General features: G+C 40.1%; 1 protein-coding gene across 3 annotated transcripts in view; it reads right to left on the reverse strand.

Moving 5' to 3' along the window:
• TBL1X (transducin beta like 1 X-linked) overlaps positions 1 to 5,351 on the reverse strand; it is a 379,125-nt gene extending 373,774 nt beyond the window's left edge. For all 3 annotated transcript variants that reach the window (XM_043992597.1, XM_043992599.1, XM_043992596.1), the window contains exon 1: positions 5,181 to 5,351. The gene's annotated coding sequence lies outside the window, so the exon portion shown is untranslated. The remainder of the gene's footprint in view (positions 1 to 5,180) is intronic.
• Between the last annotated feature and the right edge of the window lie 649 nt (positions 5,352 to 6,000).

The raw sequence follows: 6,000 nt of genomic DNA on the forward strand, positions 1-6,000 counted from the left end.
CAACAGAGATGTTCCTTCCTTACATTGCACAGAATCATTTATTATCACTCAACACCAGACTTCAATGCCACACAAACATATGTGTAAAAACACATTTACAGCATGAATCTTACCACCAGTTAAAAACACAAAAGTAGGGCAGCCCAGAATCTGAAGTTTAATTGTTTTCCTCCCAAGTAGGAAATTGGGAGAGAATCTTCAGTTATGACCTCAAGATCTATATGTTGGTTAAGGTCTGAGAATACTTCTCAAAGCTTAGTTCTATCACTCAACAGTGCTCCATCCTCTTTCTCCCTGGAAGAGGGAATTCCTGGCCTTCAAAAGTTTTCTGGCTACTTTCTGCCAAAGCTTAACAGAGAGAATATTGGACCCTTGGAGTGGGTAGATATGTGAGGCCAAGTATGGATTTATCTTTTCCCCATCATCATTTAAAAACTAAATTTGTACTATATAATTATTTTAAAAGCCATAAAGCTATTCAAAAGACCCAGCAGCGATGTGTTTATAGTAGCAAACTGACTTTCAATTTTTTTTTTTTTACACTGAGAGCTCTTTTATTTTTGTGATGATCCCAGTTTACTGGCTGAACTATGAATCAGTCACTTTTTTTTTTTTAACAAGGAAAGGCCCTGACATTAACAACAAACAACAACAACAACAAAATCATAATGAATCTTCTCACTTTGGAAGACTTCCACTGGCCCAGAGATGATAAGAGAGCTGGGCATTGAAGTCTATGCCAAGGTTAATATTTCTGCCCCCAAGTCAAAAAAAGTTTTATCAAAGTCCTATATAAGGAGATCTCAGTAATTAAAAAAAAAAAATTGGAGGAAAACTTTGATCTCCCTTACCCAGAATATTAAAAATTGAACCAAAACAGTTGACTTTAGATAGTACTTAATATTTTCCAGCCATTTTCACATACACTGTCTCATTTCATGTTTCTGAAAAGGCTGAACAAGGATGATTACCCCCTTTTTTGGTTAGCAAACTGAGACATATAATATTCAAATTAGTTGTTTAAAGTTACATGGTTAGTAGGATGAACACGACCAAACCTTTGGTCTTCAAGTTCAGTGCTCTTTGTACTATTCTCCCAAGGCCTTCTAAAGATCAATGATGATTTACAACTGGCAAATTAGATACCCATTAACATATAGAAATAAAATTACTGTTTAAATTTCTGCTTGAACTGCTTATGTGGCTAAATACAGAAATCAACATGTAACTTATTTTAAAATCTTTACAGGACAGAGAAAAAGATGTACACACAATGCAATGACTGCATCCTAACTCTGCAATTTGATAGACTTGGAGAAGGCCTGGACCAGCTGTATGACCTTGAGTAAATTGTATAAACCCTTCCCATCCTCAGTTTCCACAGGTGTAAAATGGAGATACGATCACATTTAGAGGAAAACATTTAGTAAACCATAAAGCTCAATGAATGATGAATGGCGGCCAAAATGTGAACTACCGTAACTCATTTAGATCATATTTTACAGTTTGGGAACCCCTTTCCTCACCAATGATGAGGAAAGCATTAATGAGGAAGAGGCCCACCAAGACATGAAGGGGACCTTGGGTTTTCAAAGACTATGCTGGCAGAGAAGAAGCTGTGATAGATCCTTCTTTCTATGATGGATGGAAAGGCATAAGGTAGTAGTTAACCAGTATGTGATGGATGATGTATTTTTCAGATCTCAACATAGTAGTAGTAGTTCTTTCTGTGACTACTTTCTAGGACCACAGTTTTTTCTTTGATTTAGGAAACAGATCAAGCAATCGATAGACAAATATTTATTAAATGCCTACTATGCTCTAGGTATAGAAGACACGATGACAAAAATGAATTGGTTATGTACAATACAATATATACATACAAGTATAGACGTAATGATATATTCAAAATAAATAAAAGGAAATTTAGAGGGAACATAACAAAAATACCATGACTTCAAGAATGCTTTTAAAGGACTTCCCCTTTTATTAATCAAAATGGTACCTATATGTATTTTTTAAATAGCAGTACCTGTATGTGTAGAAGATAGCATTTGATTACTTTATGTACTGAGTCAAGTAGTATATTTTCTTGGCTGATAATAAATGACAAGCACGTAGATTCCTTTACCCCTCATAATAACTCCAGGCCTAGGCAACCCTTTGCCTATAGGGTTGGGAACAACTGGCTTCCAGGAAACCCTAGCAATGAGCAAAAGGATGTTTGGCTAAGGATAAGGTTAGCTAAGTTTGAAGAGGTTAGTCCCCAAAGCCAGCGATTTATAAAACGACCTACACCAAAGTGAAGAGGGTTTGCAATAAGTATACCCACAATGAAATCACCACAAATCAAATAGTAACCTCATGAAATAGGTAGGGCAATTACATTTTATTCCCACTTTGCCGATGATGAGACAGCAGTTCAGAAATGGGACTGACTTGTCCCATAGCTAAAGAGTGGCCAATTTTGTACTGGGAACCCCCGTGTTCTGACTCTGGGTCTAGTACTCTTTCTTACTCTGTGTGGAAAAATAACTGTTGTTGGGGTTCTTGATAGAGTTTTGTGGGAAGGGGTTGTGATAAGACCAGAGCCACCACTAACACACTCCAAGCTAAGGAGTTATAGCCAAACTAGAAGGGTTCAAAAGAAGTTCTAAGTAGTGGAAGTTACTTAGAGAGCTAAAAGACTAACAAAAGAAATTAGCCACGCGCTAGACTTTCATCTCTTCCCCTAGCTTTTAACAAGGAGGTGTGAACAATTAAAGATGGGCCAAGAGGTGTGTAAAGAGGCAAGAATGACAAAAGTCTTAAAGCTTGGCCCTAGAGGAAGATCCCTGAGGGCAAGAACAATCCTTCTGGAAGCTTAGTATAGAGCTCTGAATAAGCTTACTGAATAGTCAACAAATGCCGAGGGCTTAATTGACAAGGATTCCCACCGTATGCACTGACTGCCCCTTTTGACAATTTGCTACCCCTTGGACTGAAAGAAGAAAGTTTCCTCCTACTTAGATCATAATTACTTTCATCAACAGACAAAAATATTTAAACAATGTTACTGAAATGTTTTAAAATCCATTTTCTTCTCCAAATGATCTTTCAAAATGAGTTCATACTCTACTTGCTTTGTGCAAATAAATCTCTTCCTATTTGAACCTTCAGGGCAACTCTTGACACCCCGGAGACCTAAATACACATGGGACAACAGCACAGCATGATAAACTTACCATTTTTGTCCCACAGGTGTGTGAAGTTTAAAGTGTATGCAAGTGATTAGGTTCAAGGAAAGGATCATTAATAGTCAGACCGGAGGGGAGTGCATTTCTTTTTCTTTCTTTTTTGGTTATCATTATCCTACATTTGTTACCCAGTTTAAAAGTTTTCCCTGAAATATTCACTGTATGTGTAAAATTACGGATCTCAAAATAATGAGCATATCAAAGTCTTAATTGCCTCACACTATATTTATTGTATGTACTATCTCATAATCTGTTCTAAGATTGTGGCACACTTTTTCTGGTAAAAATATTCAAGGGCCATTGCCTTTTTTGAAGATAAGTACACATGGCCGGAGCAGAAAGGTTTCTCTTTCCCTCCCCCTCCCGGTTTGTAGCTGTGCCCCTCCCCCTTTCAGGTTAAAAGTGAGTTCTAGTGCCTGCCAGAAAAATAAAAATATCGTGTAATAAGGAGGAAAATAAAACTTTGTAGAAGTAAGAAATACCTTATAGATGCAATCATTTTGTCTTTTTTCCCCCTAAACAGTGTTATTGACTTGAAATTAAATACCTAGAAACCTAACTTTTAATATTTTAACAGCAATAATGCCTTTGAGATACAATAACATACAATTAAACAGGTCCAGGGGTTGGCAGCCTCCTATCACAAGTGTCCCCAATTATATATGAAATAAGACCCCATTAAACCAAATATCAAAACAACTGCTCAGATTAAAACAGTACAAAAGTAGCAAAGTGAAAAAAGCAGCCCAGAGTTGTTGGGACTAAGGTGCTCTCACAGGCTTTCATAACATAAGTCTCTCTCTAGCAAGTACACCATTTAGGAAGGGGGTGGCAATTTCTTTGGCGGGGCACAGAATCCAGATGATCAAGCAAGGCATCTTTTCACATTAACGACGTAAGCAACAGGTCTGCAATTTTGTTTTCTTGCGAAGTGGGCAACCTCCTGCACACACTTTAATAAAAGCCACCCTCAATCTATTTCATAACATTGAACACTGTTCGCAGTAGTTTGCTGAAGGGGGAGGGGAGGAGAGTGGCTTTCAAGTTACTTGACAAGTATGGCAAATTGTGCTTCAAAAAACACACAGACGTGCACACCCACTAACTTATTTAACTATTTGGAGTTCAACTTTGATCAATTTTCTCGAGTGTAATTCCAGTCCTTGCTGTATCTAATACTGTAGATGAATGGGATTCCCCTCCCCCACCCCTGGGCTGGTGGAAATTCCACACCATCTGCAATGTGAATACCTTACATTTAGCAGTTTTCCCAATTAAAAATACAGCCTCTGAAAGCCAAGTGATTATTCCAAAAACTCTCCTCCAAACTTATTGATCTTTCTTCTCCAGCCCAAAACAAAAGAACATAGGGGGAGGGGGGACAACAACAACAACAACAAAAAAAAAAACAACACAAGCCTAAGGAGCACTTCAGGAGCTAACACATTTTGTTATTGTTCAAGCCTTAAAAAAATCACCACCGTCTCCAAACCTAACCCAACAATCACAAAATAATCACAATTATAAACCTTTCCTTTAAGAAAGCCAGCCACTTTGTCCAGATGATTTAAGACAACAAAACCACATAACACACACTATAGACACTCAAGAGTAAAATGTGGGGAATCCTAGGAGAAACATAGCCATAAATCCAATTGGGGGGGGGGGTGCTTGCAAAATAAATAAATAATAACAATCACCACCAAAAAAAGGAACCCAGAGAAGTTTGTTGCATGGTGGAGGGGGGGGGGGTGTTGTATGGCAAGCAGGGGCCAGTTGATCAGAAAATTGCAATACACACACTCCACCTCCCTTCCCCCCCCCCCCTCTCTCTCTCTCTCTCTCTCTCTCTCTCTCCCTCTCCCTCTCTCCCTCACTCTCTCTCTCTTCCCCCCCTCCTCTCCAAAAGGTCTAAATGATGAATAATCAGCCCTCCAAACTCACCTCACTCCAAGTGTATTAAAGGCAACGCTTTTCACTCCTAGAAGCAGCGGGGGAAAAGCCTCAACTTCTGTTGGAAACACACAAGACTTTTCTTTCACTTGCTGTACATGGTGTAACTCTTCTTTTTTTCCAAGGTCCCAGCAAGCGTTAAAGGAGACTGTAAATCCCAACTCTCCCCCCCCTCCCCCTCCTCCTCCTCCTCCTCCTCTTCCTCCTCCTCCTCCTCCTCCTCTTCCTCCTCCTCCTCTCCTCCTCCTCCTCTCCTCCTCCTCCTCCTTCTCCTCCTCCTCCTCCTCCCCCCTCTGCACACACCGAAATGCAAAGGAAGTCCCAGAGAGTGGGAAGAGGAAAATGGAAAGTTTTTTTTTTTTTTTTGGTTTGGGTTTTTTTTTTTTTTTGGGTGCGGAATGGCGGTCAGGAGGTGCTGCTGCTTGGCTGCTTGCGGCTCACTAATTCATTAGCAGAGTTAGTGTTTGATGTGTGTCTCTGTGTGTCTCTGCATGCGTGTGTGTGTGTGTGTGTGTGTGTGTGTGTGTGTGTGTGTGTGTGTGTGTGTACGAGGTGAGGGGTGGGGGTGGGGGAAGAGAGAGACAGGGAAAGAGGAGAGAGAGGGTGAGGGTGGAGAGGGAGACAGAAACAGAAGCAGCTACCCCTCGGAAAGAGAAAAGAGACAAGAGATCCACACTGAGACTGAGACAGAGACAGTCAGCGAGTGACCTCCTAGGGGGAAAAAAAATCCAGCAAGCTGACCTGAACTAGGCAAAGAAGGGGTGGAGTGGGGAACCACCTTTTTTTTCCCCCATTGCGCGCACACACACAC

This window comes from Dromiciops gliroides, chromosome 3, assembly GCF_019393635.1.
Source record: "Dromiciops gliroides isolate mDroGli1 chromosome 3, mDroGli1.pri, whole genome shotgun sequence".
NCBI lineage: Eukaryota > Metazoa > Chordata > Mammalia > Microbiotheria > Microbiotheriidae > Dromiciops > Dromiciops gliroides.